The sequence below is a fragment of the Nannospalax galili genome, unplaced genomic scaffold (assembly GCF_000622305.1).
Source record: "Nannospalax galili isolate Female #2095 unplaced genomic scaffold, S.galili_v1.0 scaffold448, whole genome shotgun sequence".
NCBI classification, from domain to species: domain Eukaryota; kingdom Metazoa; phylum Chordata; class Mammalia; order Rodentia; family Spalacidae; genus Nannospalax; species Nannospalax galili.
The window spans coordinates 2,365,853-2,390,723 of NW_008359324.1; the positions used below are offsets into that span (position 1 = coordinate 2,365,853).

At 42.5% G+C, this 24,871-nt stretch overlaps 1 pseudogene; it reads left to right on the forward strand.

Annotated features, from left to right (window-relative positions):
- The first annotated feature begins 5,472 nt into the window (after positions 1 to 5,472).
- LOC103725647 lies at positions 5,473 to 10,763 on the forward strand (annotated as a pseudogene).
- The last annotated feature ends 14,108 nt before the right edge of the window (positions 10,764 to 24,871 follow it).

A 24,871-nucleotide genomic window follows, 5' to 3' on the forward strand; every position in this document is an offset into this window, starting at 1 on the left:
ACAGGGGTTCCCAACATTTTTCTTTTCCATATTAGAGTGCATCCTTCTTATTAACTATGAAGCAAAATAAATTCCTCCTCCTACAAGTCACCACTTGTCAAGTAATGTGAAAAATTACTACAACAGAAAATTGGTGGCATGAAACCAGACTGTTGCTGTGATCATGCAGTTTCATAGGTCTTTGACCTGGCTTATGAGAGGAATGTAGAAGAGTTTGAAACTGTGGGCTAAAGAAGGCAAAAAAAAAAAAAAAGCAGATCTTAATGGGCTCTTCTGATGGGTATATGGAAGACCGGAATGCTATAGAAAGACAGGCAGACAGTACTTTTGCTCATGAGGATTGTAAGGGAAACAAAGACTCTACCCAGTATTGGATTAGAGGTATTTTGTGTCACATTCTGACACACACACTCACACAAAAATTCTAGATATTTTCTTCTCCATTTTCTGAAAACTGGTGTAGGGTGAATTAGAAAGCAAGGGCCTAAGTATTCTGGAAGAGAAAATTTAACACCATCTAGCATTCAGGCTTTGGCATGGTTACTAGTCACTGCTTTTATCCAGATTTATAATTAATAACAGGAAGCATACCTGAAAAATTTGAAAAATGTGCAGTATGAGATTAAAGCATCAGACAAAGACAGTACATGAAATGGATCTACAATTATTAAAGAGATGAGTGATGAGCAAAACTAAAGAGAATCCTTACACTTTACATTGAGATGGCAGGAAAAGTTCTTTCAGGTCACGATCCTACTCATCAAAGCCTACATCTTCTGAAAAAAAAATGTAAATGCATATAAAAAGAGAAAGACTGAGTTAAGAGAAGTGCTGAAAGGATTCTGTGCTCAAAAAAACAGCTTAGGGATGTATTTTTCCCTGGTTCAGCTGTCACAGTGCACAGAATCTGTGTTAGAACTGGGAGCAGACTACACACAGAGCTTTTAGAAAAACCTGGCAATGTCATACATACAGTGTTTCCGGAATGCAAAACACTAGTATGTGGGATTATAGAGGCTTGCGCTAACACTTCAGATAGCTGACTAGGTCAAGAACTGTGTGGGAAACTAGGATTATCTGCAGGAAATTTCTGAGAGATATTTTACATGAAGGTATCAAGGTGGAGCCCAGATTATAATGGAGAACTGATGATATTGCAGATGTCAGGACCGAGGGAAGCTGTGGACATGGATTGGTGCTGTCCTAGAAAGAGGTAAATTCTGTTAGAGGTTTCATAATTGGAGAGGCCAGGCTACCTTTCAGGTGCGTGTGATGCCACCAAGGGTGTCAGAGCCAAGATGTTGAAATTCAGAATTTGATGCTGTCCCTGCTTGATTTTAGTATTGTTTTGGCCCAACCTCTCCTCATTATGTTTTCATTTTTCCCTTTTGCATTGAAAATATTCATTCTTCACCATTGCACATTGGAAATCTTTAACTTACTTTTAAATTTTATAGAGACTTACAGTGAGGATATTGTCATGAGTTTCAGAAGAAACTTTGAACTTTGGAATGCTCAGTAGTGTTGACCATTGAACAAATGCATTATGCCATGAGGCAATGAGACATGAATGTGGAATGTTACAGTATAAAGTCATTTGTTTGAGTGTCAAGTTGACTTTATCCACGCTGACCAAGTGTGACTGTGTGATGTTAATTTTCATTGCCAATTTTATTGGATTAAGAGTCACCTAAGGTATTTATGAAAACCTTTGCACACGTCTGTGAAAGTATTTCCATAGATGTTTATCTGAGGATAGATCTATCCTCAATGTGGATGTCACAGACCCATGGACTGAGGACTAGAACATAAGGGAAAAGAAATGTTAAACACTTGGAATTCTATAATTTAAATCAATTCTTAAATTGCCCACTGATAATATTTTTGCAGAATCACCCATCTTAGGTGTTTAGTCCCATAAGGGAATCTCGGGTATCATTCACAAATCCAGATTCTTATCAAAGCACCTGAAAAATTGGGTAAAAACTAGGATTGCCTTCACCTAAGTTCTAATGATTTGTTAGACTGACTCACCAAGACTCAGAGAAACAGGTACTTATTTTTGTCAATTTATTGCAAAGACTATGCTAAAGGAAACAGAGGAAGAGCCAGAAGAAAAGTTCAGGCTAGCTCTGAGTACAGGAACTTGCCTCCCCATCAGTTTGGGGTGTGGTACTCTCTCAGAATAAGAGTATTCACCAAGATAGAAATCTTAAATCTATTCTGTAGTAACATTTATGGAGGACTCATCACATAGAAAGTTTACTGATTAATTAAATTTTCAGCTTTTCTCACCATAAGATGAGCTGGAATGGGCCTTAAATTTCAAAACTTGTTTGTGTTCATTCTTAATATGATTTTATGTGAATTTGATGATGCACACATTCTCACCCTGTATAACTGAGAAGGATGTAAATGAGATGGAATTCCTCCAAAAAAAAAAACCCAAATATAGAGACTCATACTGCATTTATATCGTAAAGTATGCATTGTATGATCAGAATTTAAAATTGTCTCCAGGTAGGAAGAGATTTATTTATTTTTTATTATTTTGGCAGGGAAAAAAACAGGTTTTATCTTGTAAAATGAATTTTTTGTCTGTGAAAATAGCTGAAATGTCAAGAAACTGATGAGAAGGAAATTGCTTGGAAAATTGCTCAAGATAACATAGACAAGAAATCTGAAAAAGTACCTAAAATGTCATAAATCTAAATTAATGCCAAGGTGTGAGTTTTGCTAAATTTTGTCTCACGTTTTATTATTTTTCATTAGAAATTATTGTTTATACCCAATTCTGGAATAAGGTGTCATTTGAATGTGAGTATAAAATGTATATTGGTTAAATCATAGTTATTAGCATATATATAAAACCTCAAATGTTTATCTTATCTTTGAGCTGACAACATTGAAAAGTCTTTCTTCCAGCTATTTAAAACTAGTCAATTAACTATAACCACCTGTCATGGTATAAATGTCACAATTTATTTCTTTTATCAAACTATCTTTTCTTACTGCTCATCAGACTGCTTCCCCTTGCATTGTCCTCTCTCTGGCAGGCATTCTTTTTCTTTTTAATTCTAACTAGATCAACTATCAATTTATTTTAGCTTCTTAATGTGGGTGAGAAAATGAAGACTTCACCTTTGTGAGACTGGGCACATTGTACTTAATGTTCTGCGTCAAGCATGTTGCCACAATTATTTCATTATTTTCATAGCTGAATAATAAACACTCCATTGTGAATAAATGTCACATTTTGTTGTCCTCTTATCTACTGATAAGTACGTTGAGCCATTCATATTTTGGAAACTATGAACATTCACTATTAAAACATGTACGACTAGAGCTGGAGAGATGACTCAGCAGCTGAGAGAACTGGCCGCTCATGCAGAGAACCTGGGTTTGGTACCCAGCAACCACATAGTGGCTAACAGACATCCGTAACTCCAGTTCCAAGGGATCCAACACCCTCTCCTGTCTTCTGCAGGCATTGCGCAACAAAGGTGTGCTTGCATACATGCAGGCAATACACTCATACACATAAAATAAAATTAATAAACAAGATATGTTAAAAACACATAAAACTAGTTTATTTCATTAAAAACTTGATTAAATATTTCATTGCTAATCTTTTGTGGATTTATCTTCAGAATGTTTATGGAGTAATTTCTTCATCTAGTTTCATCACAATTTGTAAATTTGTAGTTGTGATGAAATATTAGAAACAATTCATTGTATGGGCTATAATGTAAATAATAAATCTTAAGACTTTTGGAACAATCTACTGGCTTGGTTTTAGGTGCAAAAATGCAAAGCAACTTAATATGTTTTGTGATAAACAATGGAGAAATTTTCTACTAGTAAATACAAGGACACAAAATTGGAAAAAAATGGAAAATTCCATAATTCTGATTTTATTACATCAAAATTACCTTAAAATATATGATTTAAGGAGATCTGGCTTTGTAGGCTAAGGCTGAGATGCTAGCAGAGAGCCTGAGTTGGTGGGTTTGGACTGCCATTGGGGTAGTGGCTCAGAGATCAGCAGACCACCAGAGAGTGTTGGGTTCTGGTCTCCCTCTGGCCTCCAACTACCAGAGAACCTGAGAACCCAGGGGACTGCCTGACAGCCCCTGGATCCTGCCTCCATGTGGTGTCTTTTCCAGAACTCTCATTTGTACTTTCAGCTGTCAGCCCAACACAAACCTAGAATAACTTGGGAAGAGGGACCCACAACTGAAGAATTGTTTAGACTAGATTGGCTTGTGCCCATACCAGTGAGGAATTTTCCTGAATGTTAATTAATGTAGGATGACCCCACTGTGGACACCAGTGCCATCCCTGGGTAGATGAACCTGGGATATATAAGAAAGGAAGCAGAGGAAGCCAGGGAAATCAAGCCAGTGAGCAGCTTTCCTCCATGATCTCTACTTCAGTTCCTGTCTCCAGATTCCTGCCGTGAGCTCCTGCCTTGACTTCCCTGGACAGTGAACTGTAAATTGTAGGAAGAAATGGACCCTTTACTCACATGGTGGTTTGGGTCAGTGCTTTATCACAGTCACAGAGAAGCAGACATCTAACTTGCTTCTTCATCCAAAAGACTTAAAGATCATCAGGTGGCCACGAACTCTCCAATAATGACACTTGGTTTATATACTGGAACATCTTTGTTTCCTTCCCATCCAGAATGATTTTTTGACAATTTTCTTTCTTATAGCCCTCATAAATTATAATGGTTATTTGATGCATGACTTCAAAATTTTGGCGTTTCTATGACCCAGCAGTTAAAAGCAATGCCTGCTCTTGGGGAAGACCCAGGTTCAATACTCAGGACTCATACTTTAGCTAATAATCATCCATAGCTCCAGTAATAGGGGATCCAACACCCTCTTCTGGCCTCCATAGGTATTGAACGTATATGGTGCACTTACACACAGGCAAGCAAAACACAATGACAAGATAAAAATAAATTGAAAAATAAGTAAACAAATTTTTCTTGTAACCAATTCTCAACAAGTCAAAGACATTGGACAATCTGGCCCTTTATGTGTATATACCTTGGATTGTCTTCATTAATCAGAATGTGCCATCTAGTCCTGGTAGTCATGGAAACATGAGAATGTTTAGAGTTACTTATTTCTCTTAGAGTTGGCAGGCACTGCCAGCTAGACTTCCTAGAAGAGATCCTTCAGATCATTGAGATTTACTGTGTATACCTTTACTCTGAATATTTGATGGTCTTCAGAAGCATTTCAACACCCTCAGATGGTACCCCAAAAGGGAACATCCCAGCCATTGCTATCTTTTCAGAATTACTCAGTGCTTGGCATTTTAGATTAAAGCATTACATATAAATGTCTACATCCAACCTGATTTAAGAGGACAAAGAAGGTTCTGCACCTCCTGTTCTCACTCTGTCTCTGCTCAAGTCCTACTAATATGAAGAACATTTGTAATCCAGGCAACATCCAAATGGATCAGGTCACCTGCAATTCCCAAAGATTTGCTGTGGCAAAGGAGTGGATCTTCAGATCGTCTGCCTTCCTTTGTAGCCTCTTATGGTTGGGTTTTGGAATCATCTTAGCCGGCAGCAGATATTGGTGCCTATGGGAATTTGACAGTAAGACTGTTTGGCTTGTATAGATTGTACTCTGGGAAGCTTAGTACCATTAATAGTTTAACATATCCAGTTCTGTGACTAAGGTCTTGCTACACAGCCCTATCAATTCTAGCTGGATCATTTCACCAGAATTTAAGTGTGGTTAGAAACTGATACTGTTCTCCCTTTTGATAAAACCTGTAGTCCTCATTTTCAGCTCAGTGGCCATTAGAGTCAGTTACAATAAAGCCCAGTTACCAGAGATTCAATTGTTTTGCTACAAGTGCTCTTCATTAATTCTGAATATAAGTAGTCTGTGCACAGCTGCTGATGGGAGCTGGAACCAAGTGACTTTTATGGCCATACCACTCTTGACTTTCCATCAATCTTTCCTATTAAGAATGAGGCTCTAATAATGAAACACCATACTCATGTGCTCCCAATTGGAATCCTGACAGCCACCCTTTCAATCTTTGGTCTAACCATGTTATCACATGCATATAGTATACTCACATTTGCATTTAAAATAAAACATCCACTTTATTTCTCTCTCTTAACCCTTTAAAGAATATCTCCATTTCATTTTAAAATATGCTGTTTCCTACATTTTTAATGCTAGTAACACTTAGATGTTTTCACATGTGTCTTTAATCCCTATGTATCTGATTATTACTAGTCACAGGCAGTTACACTCTGATCCTTGGCACTTCAGTATGAATATAAAGTCATCAGGTAGATTTGAAAGGTAATGTTTATCACCTCTACTAATTAACATGAAGTAAATTTTCATGCTTTCTCCTCAAATATGTCTTTTTTTAAAATTTGTTGATTTTTTTGTGTGTGTGTATCATACAGAACATCCCACACAATCTATCCCCACTTCCCAAATGGCACCCTCCCATAGCATCCTCCCCCCACAGGAGCCCACACACCCTGTAGTCCCTGTTATCATCCACTGTGTTGTCAGTGCCCCAGCCATTTCCCAGTGCTTGTCCATCTGCTGAATCTAGTCAGCCTATCTAGAGATCCTTGTTTTAGGATGATCAGCTGTTCCTCATCTAGCAGCAATCAGTTGTCAATATTGCTTTAGATAAGATTATGGTCTGCTATTCATTTTCCCAGTTCTATGCTGGATTACTGTCTGGGAGTCATTTGGGCCACTCTGGCCAATAACTCAAAGGAAGGCATCTCCTGTCTGGCATTGTTTCTTGTTATGTAGCCTTTAGCTATACATATGGACTCTTAAAAATTATATTGAACCCATTAATCTTTGGTTATACTTTCCTTTTGGATGTTAAAATCCAAAGAAGGTTAGTTCCACCAGTCTGGTACTTTTAATTACAATGTGTCATGTAGATAAAGCTTGGACAAAGACCAAATGCTCTCAAATAAAACTTTCCTAGACATATATCACATTTTTTGATCTGGTTGTCTGTATAATTTGTCAGTAGGTTATATTAATATTTTAATTGATGATAATGAACTTCTGCATTCTGGGATGATTTGATAATTATTAGGCGTGTTCTTCAGGAAATATCTGAACTCCAATACACAACTTTTGTAAGTCATCATGTACATGAGGCTTACAGAACCCCAAATAGACAGGCCAGAAAAGGGATGCCCCAAAACATATAGTCAGAAAAAATAGAAAAGCAGAATAAGGAAACTGTATTGAAAGTTGCAAGAGAAAAAAAATCAAGTCACTTAAAAAGTAGGCCTATCAGGATAGGGAATATGTGATCATCTGTTAAAAAGTTTAAAGCCAGAAGGACTGGAAAGATGTATTTCATGTTCAAAAAAACCACTACTACCACCCAGACTATTATATCCAGCAGTGTCAACAATCTATTAAATTTGAAAAAGAAATATAAATTTTCTAGGACAAAAACAGATTAAAGTAATTTATGGCCACTAAGTCAAGTTCTACAGAGGGTAATGGAAAGACTATTTTAAACTAAAGATAAAGATAAACACAGTCAAGATGTCATGAAGATAAATCAACACTACCAGGACAGTTAATCAAAATAGGTCTAATGAAACATCATGAAATCAACAAAATAACAGGGATTAGTGTAGTTCTTTCAATCATAACTCTGAATATCAATTGTCTATATTCCCTAACACAAAGTCACCAAGGAACAGATTGGATTAGGAAACAGTATCCCTATTTTTTGCTGCTGCCAAGAAATAAGCCTCACCAACAATGGAAGATACCATCTTGGGGTAAAAAAATGGAAAATGTTTTGATCACCTAGCAGCCATGAAGCCCACCCTATTGACCCAGGACTATGTAATATCAATCCAGGACCCTCACCTCAATGTTTGCACCTATCTCTAGCTGAGCTGAGATACTCTCTTACATCTATTTACACATGAACACAAGCTTGCCCCAAAACTGAACACCAAGCATTACTCAGCTGGGCTAAAATCTGAAGTCAAGGAAACAGCTCACAAAGATACAAACAACATTTAACATAGATAAAATCACCTAACCATACCATGAAGCCCAAACATACAATTCCATGTGTCTAAGTCTCATCAAAAAAGCACAAACAACCTGAAAAACCAAGGTAATATGTCTCCTCCAGGAATTAGTGCCCTCATTGTAATGTTTCCTGAGAGTGGCAAACTAGGGGACACACAAGATACTCATTTTGAATTAAGAATTATAAATAAGTTCAAGGAGATCAAAGAGGATATGAATAAAAATTTGAATGGAGACTATAGAAGCACAAACAAACATTAACCCAAAGTAAAATAATTGAAAACATGAAATGAGAATTCAGTAAAGATATATAACCTGTGAAGGAAATCCTAATGGGAATAAAACTTGAAAAAACTCATTGACTCATGCCAAAAACTGAAGGAAAGAAACAAAAAGGAAGTGAAGGAAACAGAACAGAGGATATCAAGTCTTGAAAACAAGGTTGGGAAAATAGAATGCTCAATAAAAGAAAATATCATCTAAAATTGTAGGAGAGGAAGTGCCCGCCTTAAGCACAGGCTGCACTAAGAGAACACAGCTTCTGGTTTGAGAGCACAGACTGTGCTTCTGCAAAATAGCCAACCTACAATCTGCCCAGAGGAGGGGATCCTGCCTGGATGAGGGAATCTATCAGGAAATGACACATGAACTTATGGGACACTGGGGGCAGGGGGAGAGGTATATAAGGCTTGCACTTCCCAGCAATAAATGAGTCTGCAGCACCTCGCCTTGTGCCTGCTCTCAACTGACTCCCGGAGTCTGTGTGTTGATTCCACACCATTCACCCCCACCTCAGCCAGAACCCTCATTCCTTGCATTCCCTCGTGGGCTGGACCCACAAGGAAACATGTAATGGCTGGCTCCTGAACAAGGTACTCAGCCCCCCGACATTGGTGATTTCCCCAACTTCGGTTCGTTCAGTGAGTAGGCCCCAGGTTTTGTCTGTCTGTTTGGCTGCTTGAGGGTGAGTGAGTGGCCCCCTCCTCTGTCCCATCTACCCTGTTTTTTGTATTTGTTGTTAAATCAGGAAGGCACACTCTGCTGCATGACCCGAAGCCCACATTAGCACCTTTCCCTTCTTGGCTCGTCCTGGTGAGTTCACCTAAGGGCTCATCCACCCCAAACTCAGAGCCCAGGCTTTGGGTCATCCTGTTGTCTGTCCCGGAGACACCATGTGAGCATATAGCTGGAGGTGTCATGGCTTCCAGAATTCCCTCACTAAGCACAAGACATTTGGATCTAATACACCTTTTCATGTCAGGGAGGTTTACATCCGAGTGGCTCATGGTCCTTGTTTGCTTCATTTGTGCCCTCTTGGTAGTCACCCTTGTCTTTTACTTTTGTGGCAGGTTTCCCTTCATGGGATCTTCCCATGATGGACAATTTACCACCACAGTTTAAGGAGCCACAAATGGCAACACTAAAATCACTCCTTAGTACTCAGGGACTGAAAGTTAAACCAAAAGATATTGAAATTTTGTGGGATAAAGCCACTAACTTGGCCCCTTGGGTCTCTCCCAAGAATATGTGGGATCCTGACCTCTGGATTTGGGTCCTTTTCTTGGCCTGAAAATGGGAATTGGGATCAGGAATCATTCCCCCTGCCTCATTTGCCCTGGTCCTTTTAGCCATCATTGCCAGCCTTAGGTCCTCCTTCCCTGAAGAAGTCATTTCAGCCCACAATAAGCATTGTCAGGATTAGGCCAGTGTAGACCTTGCCATTACTTCAACCCCCACTGACCTTGATATGGGAACAAGCTCTGAGGTCAATCCAGATGAGAAAGGGCCCCCCTTGCCTCTACCTCAGACCCCAGTTTCTAAGCCACAACAATTGGAGACACCACCACCCCAGTACCCCTTGGAGGAACTACGCTCTGCCTGCTCCGATGCATCTCCTGCTCATTATACCCCCCATGGCCCACCCACCCCTTGCTTCCCCTTGCTGGCCATTGTCTGCCTTTCCAGTTAATGTTGGCCCAAACACTGCACAACAGCCATGGGTGCCCACTGCTCTCACAGACCTTGCACTTATCCACAAAGCCATCAATGAATCTGGACCCGATTCCCCATATTTTGAGCAAGTTCTCTGCCAATGGGCCATACAGTTACAGACCCATTAAGATTGGTATAACTTATTAAAGGTGCTTTTGGAGCCCTCAGTCTTCCTGAGCTGGCATTTGGCTTATGATGATCAAGCTGAAAATCAGTCATGTCTCAACCTTCAATATGGCATTAATATTGCTCTGGATATGCTCACAGGACGGGGACAAATTTGACCCTATTTCCCAGTCCACTATTGGCCTTCGTGCTTACTACCAACATGTTACTGACCTGGCCTTCAAGGTCCTTAAGTGTTGTTCCCCCCATGACCCACAGGCATTCTTCCACATTTTGATTCAGCAGCTGGGGGAGTCCTTCACAGACTTCCTCACCAGTGTAACTGGGGCAGTGGAACAGAAGGTGAAGTCTGGACCCACCTGCTATATACTTATCAAACAACTGACATGGGAGGGCCTAAATACCCCTACCCACAATGCTATCGCACCTGTCCACAATGATGATATTCATAAATGGGTACTTGACACTAGCGACCTTGACCCCAGGACAGGGCCTATCAAGACCCTGACTGCTTCTTTAGAGGCACTGTTATTACAAGGAAGGCCTAACCCTCCAATTTAAAAGATTGCTGCTGGAACTGCAGGAGGACAGGACACCTCGGCAGGGACTACCTGAACAACGGAGCTCGTCCCAAGACCCACTGTCCCAAATAGAAAAAGGGATTTCATTGGGCAAAAGATTGTAAGTCATGGCCCCAATCAGACTCTGTGTCTTTGAACTTTACCTGCGGTGCCACTCAGCCCTGCAAGTAAGAGGGGAAATGAGACAGATTTTATGGACCCTTCTGATTCTTAATCACTCCCCAATAATAACCTTATTTCTGGATGGGATCATTGTGAAAGGCCTAGTGAAATGGGAGCTGATGTTACCATCATCACCGAGAATGACTCTCTTCGGTTCCCTCATTGGAACTATTGGCCTGGCCCACCCATTAAGGGACTGAGGGGAAGCCAAGAAACAAAGCTGGTTGTCCACCAAGTATACTGGAAAAACTTAGACAGGAATAAGGGCATATTTATTCCCATAGTGGCTGATGTCCAGTGCAACATGTGGGGTCTAGATGTCCTGGAGGACATGGGTGTGGTCCTTACCATAGACAATCAGGCCTTTTATGATGATGTCATAGCCCATGATAAACTTGGCCTCTCTGGGAGAAATCAGAGCCCTGACCAGCACCCCAACTTCAAGGGCCACTGCCCTCCCTGGGACATCCCCTAAAGAGTCTCCCACACTGATTACGCTTACCTGGCTCTCAACAGACGCTCTATGGGTGGAGCAGTGGCCTATTATAGAACCTAAATTGTCTATTCTCAAAAATTTGGCCCAGGAACAGCTGTACCTTGGACATTTGGAACCATCTAATAGTAAATATAATACTCCGATATTTGTTATAAAAAAGAAAAGTGGCCATTTTAGATTGCTTCAGTACTTATGTGCCATTAATGATCAAATGGTAAAAAACGGGCTCAACATGAGCCAGCTTGCCCCACCCTGGCGTTATTCCTCCTTCCCATTATATCATAACACTTGATATTAAAGATTGCTTCTCAATCCTGCCGGTCCCCCAAGATCGTGATCACTTTGCCTTTATGGTTTGGGAACTGAACTTCCACAAGCCAGCCCTCAGATATCAATGGAAAATTCTTCCCCAGGGAATGAAAAACAGACCTACTGTTTGTCAGCTTTTTGTCTCATGAGCCACTTTAACCATCCTCATAGTGTAAAATTTATTCACTATATGATGACATTCTGTTGTCCCATGTTGCGGGTTCTCCTCAGGCCAGCTGTGAAGACCCTAGCCTGGATTGGGTCCTCTGCCAATTGGGGGGGGAAGAGGCACAGAGTCACAACACACAGACCCAGGGAGTAGGGTAGAAGCAAGCACTAGGCGAGGTACTGCAGGCTTGTTTAATGAAGGAGGGGGCACGCGTTATATCTCCCTTTTCTCTGCCCCCAAGTCCCTTTAGTAAGCATATCATTTTCTGATTGGTCTACGCCACGCAGTCTGTCAGCAGTCACTGGCCTCGTGAGCACGGTACGGAGGCATGGCTTCTTTTGGTGGGCTATTTGTGGACCAAGAAGTGAATTCTCGCTGAATCCCAGGGCTGTGGGTCCATGCCATCTTTGGAGGCCTTGTGCTACATTTCCACCCTTTTTCTTTAAAAATGACTGTCCAGCGAGAGCCTGTAGGCAGCTCTGCCTTGGGATGACCCCAGGGTCATGGACTGGGCCTGTAAGTATTGTGTGATTTGTGTGCTAGCAGTATGTCATCCATATAGTGGATGATAATTAGATCATTGGGGATGTTGGTTAAGGCCTTACTAACATATAATTGACAGATTGTGGGGTTAGTTTTCATAACCTGTGGTAGTACCTTCCATTGGTATCTCTTGGCTGTTCTTTGAAAGTTGATCTCCCATACTGTGAATGCAAAGTGAGGTCTATCTTGTTCTGCTAGGGGGATTTGGAAGAAACAATCTTGGATATCAAGTACTATGGTATGATGGGATGGGGGGATAGCTGTAGGGTTTGGTAAGCCCGCTTGTAGCGAGCCCATCTTTACCTTCTGGGCATTGACTGCTCTAAGATCTTGGAAGAGTCTGTATTTCCCTGATTTCTTTTTAATAACAAATATAGAAGTATTATGTTTACTGAGATACGGCTCGATGTGGCCAAGACTCAATTGTTCAGCTACCAGATAATTTAGGTTCTATTATAGGTCACTGGTCCACCCAAATGGCATCATTAGGGAGCCAGGTGATGGGGATCGGCTTGAGGGGCCAAGATTGTAGTCAATCATGGGTGGGCAGTGGCCATTAGGATTAGGGGTATTGGGCAAGGTGTTTTCCTTTCCCTGATAGTCCCAAGTTATTGTGGAGCATGATATCATCATAAAAGGTACGGTCATCTTTGGTAAGGACCACGTCCATGTTCTCTAAGATATCTCAACCCCACAAATTATGGGGAAAGTCTGCTACTGTGGGGTTAACTGTGCGCTGGTTTCCATCCAAGTCCTTCCAATATACTGGACGTGTGACCAGCTTGGTACCTGGTGTGCCACCAACTCCTTTTATTGGTGGGCCTGGCCGGTATTTCAAATGAGGGAATTTAAGGGATTTAGTTTCTGATATAATGGTGACATCAGCCCCTGTGTCTACTAGGCCCTTTATAGCCATTCCATCTAGGAACAGGGTCATTAGTGGGGAGTGGTTGAGGATTGGGAGAGTCCATAATATCTGCCTCGTTTCCCCTCTTCTGGGCGGGGTTGAGGGTCACCCCAAGTGGAGTTTAAAGGAGCCGAGTCCGGTTGAGGTTGTGACCTACAGCCTTTAGCCCAATGGAGCCCTCTTTTCCACTTGGGGCAGCGAGTCTTGGGGCGGACTGTACCTTTTGGGCAGTGGCTACGAAAGTGGCCAAGCCCCCCACAGTCCAACAGCCTTCCCGTGCACCAAAGTGTTTGGGTTTTCCTTGAGACCGAAGAGTCTCCAAGGAGGCAGTCAAAGCCTCAGTAGGGCCTGCCCTAGGGTCCAAGTCTCTAGTATTGAGTACCCATTTGTGAATGTTATCATTGCAGACAGGCGCAATAGCATTATGAGTAGGAATGTTTAGTCCCTCCCAAGTTATTTGTTTGATAAGCACCTCTCAGGTGGGTCCAGAACCACCCTCCACTCTATTGCCTCAGTGACACGGGTAAGAAGTCTGTGAAGGACTCCCCTAACTGTTGAATCAAATTACAGAAAAAGACTTGTGGGTAATGGGGAGAGCAACATTTAAGAACCTTAAAGGCCAAGTCAGAAACTTGTTGAAAATAGGCACATCTCGTGAGCATGTCCAATATAATGTTGAGGCCATATTGGAGATTTAGGCTTGCCTGGCTTTCAGCCTGATCATTTTATGCTGCGTGCCAGTTTAGAAATACTGAAGGTTCTAAGACTGCCTTTAGTATGCTATACCAATCATAGTGGGTTTGTAACTGTAAGGATCACTGGTGAAGAACCTGTTCGAAATATGGGGAGTCAGGGCCCGATTGCTCAGCTGCCTTGTGGATAAGAACAAGGTCATCAAGTGGAGTGGGCAGCCATGGACTCTGCGCTGCATTGGGGCCAACGTTAACTGCAAATGCAGACAAAGGTGGGTGAGGATTTAAGGAGGGCTGTCTAGGAGTGAGGGGCACGTTAACAGGTAAAGGGGCAGGATGGTTACTGGGGGGGAGAGAGTAACTCCTTCCATGGGTAATGGGGTAGGGGAGTTTTGGGGCATGGTAGCTCTAGGAGAGTATCCTGAGATAAAAGCAAAGGAGCTCCTTCCTTATTGGAAGTGGGCGCAGAGGCGGCATCCACCTCCGAGTCCACAGGTTCTGGGGGGTTGAGTCAAGGCAATCGCCAGATCTACACTAGATTGCTCCCATCAGTGTTTGTTGTAGGCCGAGAAGACTTTCTCAGGAGAGTATTTAAGGCTAACAATGATGGCTAGGAGGATCAGTACGAAACACACAGGGGGAGTGATCCCTGACCCGATCTCCCTTTTTTGGGCCAGGAAGAGGACCAGCATCCCTGTGTCAGGGTCCCACATGTTTCCAGGGGAGACCCACTCAGCCAAATTAGTGGCTTCATCCCAAAAGTGTTTGATATCTTTTGGTTTCACTTTCAACTCTCTGGTTTTAAAGAGCACCTTGAGTGCTGCAGTTTGTGCTTCCCTGCATTGTCTTGGCAAATTGCCCATTGTGGGAGGGTCTCACAAAGGGGAATTTGCCACAAAAGTAGAAGACGAGGGTGACTACCAAGATGACACAAAGGAAGCAAAGAAGCACTGTGAGCCACTCAGATGTAAACTGCCCCAACATGGAAAGGTGTATTGGATCGAAATGTCTTGTGCTCAGTGAGGGACTTCTGGAGGCTGTGACACCTCCAGCCGTATGCTCGCACGGTGTCTCTGGGACAGGCAACAGGATGACCTGAAGCCTAGGCTATGAGTTCGGGGTGGATCAGCCCTTATGTGATCTCACTGGAACGAGCTGAGGGGGGAGGTGCTGATGTGGCCTTTGAGACCACGTGGCAGAGTGTGCCTCCCTGACCTAACAAACTAGTCCAACAATAAATATGACAGGGTGGAGGGGACAGAGGAGGGGGCTACTCGCTTACCCTCCAGCAGCCAAAGAAACAGACAAGACCAGGGGCCTACTTACCCAATGAACCGAGGTTCTGGGTGTTACCAACACCATGGGCAGGAGTCCCTGTTCAGGTGCCAGGTGTTGCAGGTTCTCCTCAGGCCAGCTGTGAAGTCCCTAACCTGGATCAGGTCCCCTGCCGATTAGGGGGGCTAAGAGGGGCGGAGTCACAACACATAGACCCCGGGAGCCTGGTAGGAGCAAGCACTAGGTGAGGTGCTGCAGGCTCGTTTAATGCAGGAGGGGGCACGCCTTATATCTCCCTTTTCTCCACCCCCAAGTCCCTTTAGTCAGGGTATCATTTTCTGATTGGTCCATGCCATGCAGTCTGTCAGTAGTCCCTGGGCTCGCGAGCAGGGTATGGAGGCGTGGGCTCCTTTTGGCGGGCTATTTGCAGACCACGAAGTGAAGTGAAATCTTGCTGAATCCCAGGGCTCTGGGTCCGTGCCATCTTTGGGGGCCTCCTGCTACAGTACCACCCTAACCCACAATTTCTCCGCAAGGTAACCAGAGACTTACTCTCCCGCCTATCATCCCTTGGCTTGTCTATCGCCTTAGATAAGCTACAGGAGGTGCCTCCTTATGCCTTTTTGAGACATACCATTTCAGCCAGTGTTTGTGCTATGGCCCCTGCCTTTAATTCAATGCTGGTCTATACACTAGCTGATTTTCAACAACTCTGTGGCACAATAAATTGGCTTAAACCATTCTTGCCCATTCCCTCAGAGGAATTGAGGGCACTGTTTTGTCTTCTGGAGGGCCCCACCTGTCCTTCAGCAAAGATTAACTTAACTTCCCTAGCCATTGCCTTATTGTAAAAGATTATTGAGTTAGTCTCATCATACCTCGACAGGTATGAGCCCTTAAAATCTCTACAGGCTTTAGTGCTATTGACTTCTTATGGCTTCCTTGGTGCCCTTTGACACACTGGGCCACTTATCTGGGTCCATCTGTCATACTCAGAGCTCCAGAAGGTTTCCTCAAGTTTGATCTGGCCTTTAACTTGGTAGTCAAACTGTGCACTCAAGCTCGAAGAACCTTCAATATAGAACCTGACACTATCATGCTCCCCTTTCCCCTCCGTAGCCTACAGGCAATCTGGTCCAATTCAATAAGTTTTCAGACCATGATGTCAGGCTTCCCTGGCACCATTGACAATCACCTGCCCCAAGACAAAAGAATTTAGGCCCTTCTCACATTGCACTCCTTCTTCTTCCCCAATTCCCCAAGCGACCATTGTCTTTTCAGGTATTAGTAAGAAGAACTTTGGGGTCCTGATACATCATCCTGGGAAAAAAAGGATATCACCCACATCGTCCCTAATCATGGCTTTGTCCAGTTGGGAGAACTTCTTGCTATACTTAAAGCTTTAGCAGAGTGCCAGGACAAAACCCTAAATCTCTTTTCTGATAGCGCCTATGTTGTTCAGGTAGCTAAAATCCTCACCTTTTCTCATGATAAAAACTCCTCCACTCCACTCCACCTCACTATGGTCAAGCTACAGGAATGCCTACAAATTAGAAGTTACCCACTGTAAATCTCACATATCCACTCACATACCACACTTCCTGGAATCCTAGGTCGGGGGAATGCTGCCACAGATGCTCTGATCATGACAGTCTAGTCTAGCCCATTAGAACAAGCAAGAGGTTTACATCAACAATTCCGCCTGTCCTCTTAGAGTATTCATAAACTCCTGCCAGAAATCCCCATGTCCCAATGCAAGCACCTTGTCTACTCATGTGCTACCCATGCCCCACTCATGCCTCTCGGGCCCCTTAAAAGGGGAGGAGTGAATCCCTGTGGTTTGATACCCAATGCCATTTGGCAGATGGATGTGACTCACTACCCCCCTTTTGGGACATTGAGATTCGTTCATGTTATAGTTGACACATGCTCTTCCCTTACTTATGTTTTAGCTCTCTCAGGGGAAAAGACTATACATGCCATTAAGGCTACAAAGTCCACCATGTTAATCATGGGTGTACCCTGGGTGATTAAGACTGATAAAGGGCCCGCTTATTCCTCTCAAGAATTCAATAAATTTGTTTCCTCATGGGGAATCAAACATACCTTTGATATTCCCTATAACCCGCAAGGACAAGCCATTGTTGAAAGAACAAACAGGACACTTAAGTCCCTTCTGGCTAAAAACCCCTTGGCTGAGGCCAAACGTGACCCTCACCTGGCTCTTACTGAGGCTTTTTTCCACCTTAATTTCCTCATGTTTGAGGACCGGGGTCTCAGTACCACATACAAACATTGGTTCTTCTTGCCTCTAGCTACGCCCCTGCAACTAGTTAGGTGGAGAGATCTGATTTCACCCTTGTAGCAGAAACCAGCCCCCGTCCTGGCACAAGGATGAGGATACACTTGTATATTTCCACAGGATGCTACAACCCCCATCTGGATCCAATTGAGAGACATCTGACCAGCTATAGAAAAACCATCTGGAGACTGGGCCTGACTGTGAGTTTGATAAGTCATGACATCATTTCTGGCTTTGTTATCTTTGACACCCTTTTGTCCTTTGGCTGTGCTTCTTCCCAAGCTTCGGATCTCTGGGCACTGGTCCCCTTACCACCTCTGATCCTGTCTATAGATGAGCAGTCATCCACTTTCCAGTGCTCTTTACTACTAATGAATCCCTCAGTCTCCCCACCATGGAATTGATTCATGAGTCCATTCCCATAAATGGCACATGGTCCCTTGCAGGATTGCTCTGGTTCCTTAATCCCTCTTCCCCTAATGTTTCTTGCTGTCACTCCCTCTTTAACATCACAATAGGCAACTTTCGTGGAAAACAAAGCCAGGGCTTCTTATGGGGCCTCAAAATCTGGTCTCCCTTAGTAAAAGACACTTCCGAGACTACAGTGTCCTTTGTGCCCCTTTGGGCCACCACCCCTCCCCATACAAAGATCAAGTATCCTCCATGGACCCTGTGCCCACCCACCTATAAACTTCCCACCACATTGCGCTTTCCTATTCCATGGAACAATGCCTCCCTCTCACTCCTGGAAGTACACTCCTCTTTACTATGGATTATGATGGACACCCGCAGGCTTCCTCCTTGGTAGCCTGGAGACACCTTGTCTCTACAAAACCTTCCTCCTATATCTACCCTGACCCCAGGTGTAAAGACACTGTCGGGGGGCCTGGGAGCTCTGCAGGCCAGCGGCTTGCCTGGATTTGCATCCTCTCTTCTTTGTGTTAGGTGGAGCCATCTTTAATAGTACATATACGGGCGATAACTCAGAGATGGGTTCTTCAGGTGTTGTAGACCCAACTTGGACACCCAATGAAGTCTCTGTTAATGTCTCTTTTTTGTTCTCATTGCCCATTTGTGTTCATCCTCCATCTGCTTCTTGCTAATGTCACAAGTGACCCAGAGAATACACTTAAATTCTCCCTCGCTAACTGCACACTCTCAGCATGTTGGATTTTCCCAACCTTTCTGGTTCTTTTTGTGCATGAACCCACAGCAATCTGGGTTCCCCTTCCTAATGCCTCTCATTTCCATGCTGTCATCCTCATGGAACAGATGGCTATCTAGCCCTTCCCCCAGGTCAAGAGAGATTTTGGTATTACCGCTGCAATTGTCATTGCCATTACCCTTTCCTTAGGGGATGCAGCCAGTGTTGCTGTGGGTCTCACTCAATCTTCCACTACTGTGGAAACACCCAATGAGGTAGTATCCAAAACCTCTGCAACCTTACATACTCAATCTCTTATTAATCAGCACCTCTTCCAGGCCATTTCTGTCATCCAACAACAGGTAGACCTCCTCGGGGAAGAAATGGTGATCATCAAACAGATGACCTTAATGGCCTGTGACCCACAGTTCAAAGCCCTGTGTCTCACACCTTACAAAGTAGATAATCTTGCTAGGGCCAGGATGGAACTCTCACAGTACATCGATGGTCATTGGAGCCAAAAGTTTCTCAGCTACCCCACCTTGGTCATTGACCAGATCATCTCCCTAAATTATTCATGGGCTCAGACATTAGATATAAACTCTGGGTTCCTTGATAAACTTTGGTCAAACTTAAAAGCTTTGTTTGACCCTTCATGGATCATTATTTATTTGCTCTTGGGTATCATAGTCTTAATTCTTTTCTTGCTCATAAAATGCCTTGTTCTATGCTTCTGCAGACAAAACTAAGTAAATTACTCAGTTATCAGCTTCTCAAAACACTTGAAGATCCAGATTTCAATCCACTCCAAGGTCTGGCAGGTCTGGCTTGCTGACATCTGAGAAGCAGCTGTGTAATATCTTGCCCTCCTCCTCCCTCACATGGTCATGCCAGAGGTCATACCCTTTGAGGGCTGGTAGTCAGTGACGGGTAAGATCCTGATGGTCAGAACAACCTAAGACAGGCACAGTCCATCAAGCTGGGTGTCCTCTGAGGTTGGGTCAACTATGTTGAGGCAAAGAACCTCGGCTCCCACTATAATAAAAAGGGATGGATATGTAGGAGAGGGAGTGCCAGGCTTAAGCACAGGCTGCACTAAGAGAACAGAACTTCCACTTTGAGAGTACAGCCCGTGCTTCCACCAAATAGCCAACCTACAATCTGCTCAGATGAGGGTATCCTGCCCGGTTGAGGAGATCTATCAGGAAGTGACACACCAACTTATGGGACACTGGGGGCAGGGGGAGAGGTATATAAGGCTTGCACTTCCCAGCAATAAACAAGTCTGCAGCACCTCGCCTAGTGCCTGCTCTCACCTGACTCCTGGAGTTTGTGTGTTGATTCCGCACCACTCACCCCCACCTTGGCCAGAACCCTCATTCCTAGCAGTCCCTTGTGGGCTGGACCTGTGAGGAAACCTGCAACATAAAATAACCCAGGACTGGAATATACATCAAATAATATCAAATCTAAAATTACCCAGGAATGGAATATAAATCTAATAAGGGAAACTGTAAAAGGATAAACCTATGAATCATAGGTAGAGAAGAAATCTAGTTAAAGGCAAAGAAAATATTTTTATTGAATTTTTGCAATGTTCATATACTGTAGTTTGATGATAGCTAGATCTCCTCACCTATCCATACAATGTGCCTTGTTTGGTAAGGAACCTTGCTCTTGTGAAGGATGGAGATGCCAACAGGTGACTGGGTATTTGACCCTGTTACTTGTGTCTTTCCAATAAAAGCTCTTTATTACAAAATTGAGATGGTTTTTATACATCCCAAGGAACTGGCAATCACATGGGATATGGCAATCACATACAAAGATTTAGTACAAAGAAAGAAGACATAGTGTCCCGACCCGCAGGACAGTCAATGTGGGTACCTGGAGGGAGGAGAGGGGACTGAAAGGGACAAGAGATGTGAAGAATGGAGACAAGACAGGCTTTCTGATCAAGTCTCATTTATTGATTATCTGCACACAGCTTTTATAGGGAAACAAAAAGGGGAAGAAACCGAGTAGGTAAATTCCACTGAGACAGCACATTTGTCACCAGACAATTGCAGCAGTAGTAAATTCTAAAGTTAGATTACAAGTTACAGTGAGAAACCCACAGTTATACCACAAGACTCCATGGTCTTGTAAGATAAGGAAGTTTCCCAGGCATTGCAAATAGCCAGGGCAGGAAAACATGTTTTTCACAAAGCCGTCTGGTTGCAGAAACCCTTTAGTTGCAGTCTAGGCTAGGTCAGATGTTGAACCTGTCAGCAATTAATTTCACAGACAATGGTTGTTGTTTCTGAGTTGGGGGCCTACAGCTCCCCACAACATAGTCTCTTAGTTGGCGCCAGAAAGATGCTTAAACTTTTACCCAAGGTTATCAATGCCCATTTGGTAATTTATTGGCCACAACATTTTCTTTCTTAGCTGAGTTGTTTGTTCAGGAGAAGGAGATGAACTAAGAGTTGTTGACCAAGACACTTTCCAACAGAGCAAGGAACCTGCACTTATGATGAGGCTGCTGTCTTCTGCCAGTCTCACAGTGTTCTGCAAGACAAGAATTACCAGAACTACTGTTTTCAGCACCCCTACTTATAGCACAGAATGCAGCCTGGACTTAAAAGTTTTAGGCTCATCTCACTCTAGGGCCCGGGAGCCTGTTTTCCTACACTTATGTTGGGTTAGAATTTCTTATCCACTTCCCCATGTCTAGGCTGGGTCATTGGTTTGAGTTTGCATAGGTCTTGTGCATGCTGTCACAATTGCTGAGAGTTTGTATGAGTAGCTGATTAGCTGTCTGGAAGATACTGTTTCCACTTGGTCATCCACCCTCTCTGGATCACACAATCTTTCTGCTTCCTCTTCTGCAATGATCTTTGATTCTTTGGAAGAAAAGGTTTGAAATACATGTCCTCTTCAGAGATAAGTATTCTGTGACCTCTAGTCTTCTTCACATTAGGCAATTGTAGGTTTCTGTGTTAATCACCATGTGCTACACATGAACCATCTCTGGTGAGAAGTGAGATATGCATTCATTCTATGTGTAAGAGGTTGCAATGAAGATGTGTCACTTAGGGTTAAGCATCTTAGAGATGCTTATTTTCTATGTTTGGACAGTTTTGGAATTCTGTACAGTCTCCATCTGCTGCAGTAACTAGTTTATTTGTTGAGTAGTGAAAGGCACACTTGTCTGTGTTACAAGGTATAATACTTAGAATAAAGTAAGATTTTATGTAGGTCTAGGGATGTGGCAAAATTAGGTTTTATTCTAGTATCTATTACTTTTCCAGGGAGGTATATTTTGCTATCTTTACAGTACTACACGTGAGTTCCCTTCTATTGAGCCAGCCTTAAATTCAGTAAGACAGCTGTTGATTACCCCCATATAAATGTGACACTACAGCACCAAGGCGACAGTTTGCTGAGCTTTTGTTTATTAGGTTTTACAGCTGGATAGGACAATTGATTGCTTCTCCCTTGGTTGCTTTGCATTGGGACAAAAATAGACTTGTGGATCAAGGAACAAAATAGAAGATACAATCATGAGTGCAACAATTACAGCCACCTGATTTGACAAAAGTGAAAGAACAAACACTGGGGGAAAGAGCATCTTCAGCAACAGTGCTAGTAAATTGGATCTTCATGTGTAGAAGAATGCAATTAGACCCATACATATCACCCTACACAAAAGGTAACTTGAAATGGATCAAAGACCTCAATGTGAAGCCTGAAAGGCTGAAACTGTTAAAAAGAAAATATATGCAGTACCCTAAAAAATATAGGTTCTGGAAAGGACATTTTAAATCAGACATCAGTTACTCAGAATTAAAATCAACAATCAACAAATGGAACCTCATTAAACTAAAAAGCTTCTGTACAACAAAGGAAACAACCAGTTGTGTAAAGAGGCCTACAGAGTGGTAGTAAATCTTCATCAGCTATTCATCCAACAGTGTATTAATAGCCAGAATATGCAAAGAACTCAAAAAATAGAGGATTAAGAAAACAAATGATCCAATTAAAAAATAGACTATGGATATGAATAGAGAGGTATCAAAGGAAGAAATAATAATTGCTAAGAAATACCTTAAACATGTTCAACCTCCTTAGTAATTAGGGAATGCAAATCAAAAGTAGGACATAGGCCTTAGTGGAGAACCTACTTCTAATAGTCTACTAAACAGACATAGTATTACAATGACTCCTACTGACTTATTGATAGCCTCATAGTTTAGTGCATCTATCAACATTCATCAGAGAAACTTCTACTTCGTCTCTGAAATCATTTATCACAGAAATCCACAATTCATCAATTTGTAGATTAAAAGAGACTGAAGAGTTCCCAGTTTCACAAAGGACATCTATATAACACCCTTCTCCCCAAAGACTCAGGAATTGTCATGTAAGAAGGGACAGAAAGAGATTAAGAGCCCGAGCTGGTGGACAACTTCAAAAAAACAGTGTTTTTCAAACAGTAGGCCAATTGTGCAAATGAGCTCACAGAAATTGTGACAGCATACACAACACCTATACAGATAAATTCCCAGAATGGGGTCTTTGGGGGAAAGAGTAGGCATGAGGCCCTACCACTAGCTGAGAAACTATCATTATGTTGTAGCTTCTGGGACAATAAAGATTCAGTTTTCTTAAAAGGTGAGAGCCTTGGTTGAACACAATCCAGAGCAGGTTCCATATCTAAGAATATTTGGGCAATACATATTAGATTCAATGGGGAAAATAAAGAACATATAGTTGGGATGGTAGGGTGGTAAGAGTGGATCTAGGAGGAGTTGACAGAGGGCAAAATATGATCAAAATACATTGTTGATCTGTAAAGATTAAGAAAATATTTATTTAAACGCTGATATTTTTCTTGCTCAACCACAGATTCATAAACTCTTTTTTAAGTAAATTTTTATTGAATTTTTGAGTATTTCATACAGAACATCTTAAACATCTTCATACCTGCTTCCCCACTGACACCCTAACATACCTCCCACCCCCACTGGAATTCATGCATTTTGTCATTTGTGTTAAGATGTATCACATCATGTTAGTGTTCCCAGATGTCACTCAGTGCAAGTTCATCCACTGAGGTCTAGTCAGCCTATATAGATTCCCTCCCTTTAAGAAGATCAGCTTTTCCTCACCCAGCCAATAATTCTTTGACTAAGATTGGAGCCTGCTGCCCATTTCCAGAATTCTGTGCTGGGCTTTTGTCTGCTTGAGTTTGCATGGGTCTTCTGCATGTATATTCATATGAGCAATGTCCCATGAGCCTGTAGGACTCTATTTCCATATGGTATTGCACCTCTTATCATGGCTCTTAAATATTTCTGCCTTCTCTTCCCTGACAGTCCTGAGACCTGGATGGGTGGATTTTAATATAGGAGTCCTGTCTAAGGACCCACACTGCAGACTCTTATTCTCTATACTTTGGCCATTTGGGGCCTTTTTTTGTTCCTGGCCCTCTGTTTCATGAGAAAGCTTCATTGATGTGAACTGAGAGATGCATTAGTATTCTCTTTACCCCTTGTTCCACTATGTTCTGTGAGTCTTAGATGTAGAGCTTGCATTGTACATGTGCCATTTAGGCTTAGGCAATTCACATTCTCTGTATATGGCCAGCTGTGCAACTCTGTAATTATCTGCATCTGTTTCAAAAGAAGCTTCTTTGATTAGTGGTGACTGGGATATTTCTCTGTAAATATAAGGATCCATATTTTGCACATAGTAAGAAATTACATTGTGTTTTCTGTAAGATCTGTGATCTCTCCAACCATGTATATCTGGCTATATTTACAGTACCACACATATTTTTCCTCTCACTGAGTGAGCGGTAAGTCCAATTAGGTAGATAGTGCCACTACTGCACTAATATCATTTGCTGTGCCTGTCATTGATGTGGTTATTAGCCCCCAAAGCTGGGGTTGGACTATGGATTGATGTTCTCCCTTAGTAGCTTGCATAGTACTCTTCAAAGCTGTTAATATTCTGTTAATATAGTTTATGTAGCTTAGTTACTTTTTGTTCAGGTATGGAAGGTAAATTGGTGGGTATTTCAAGTTCTTGCAGCATAATAGACT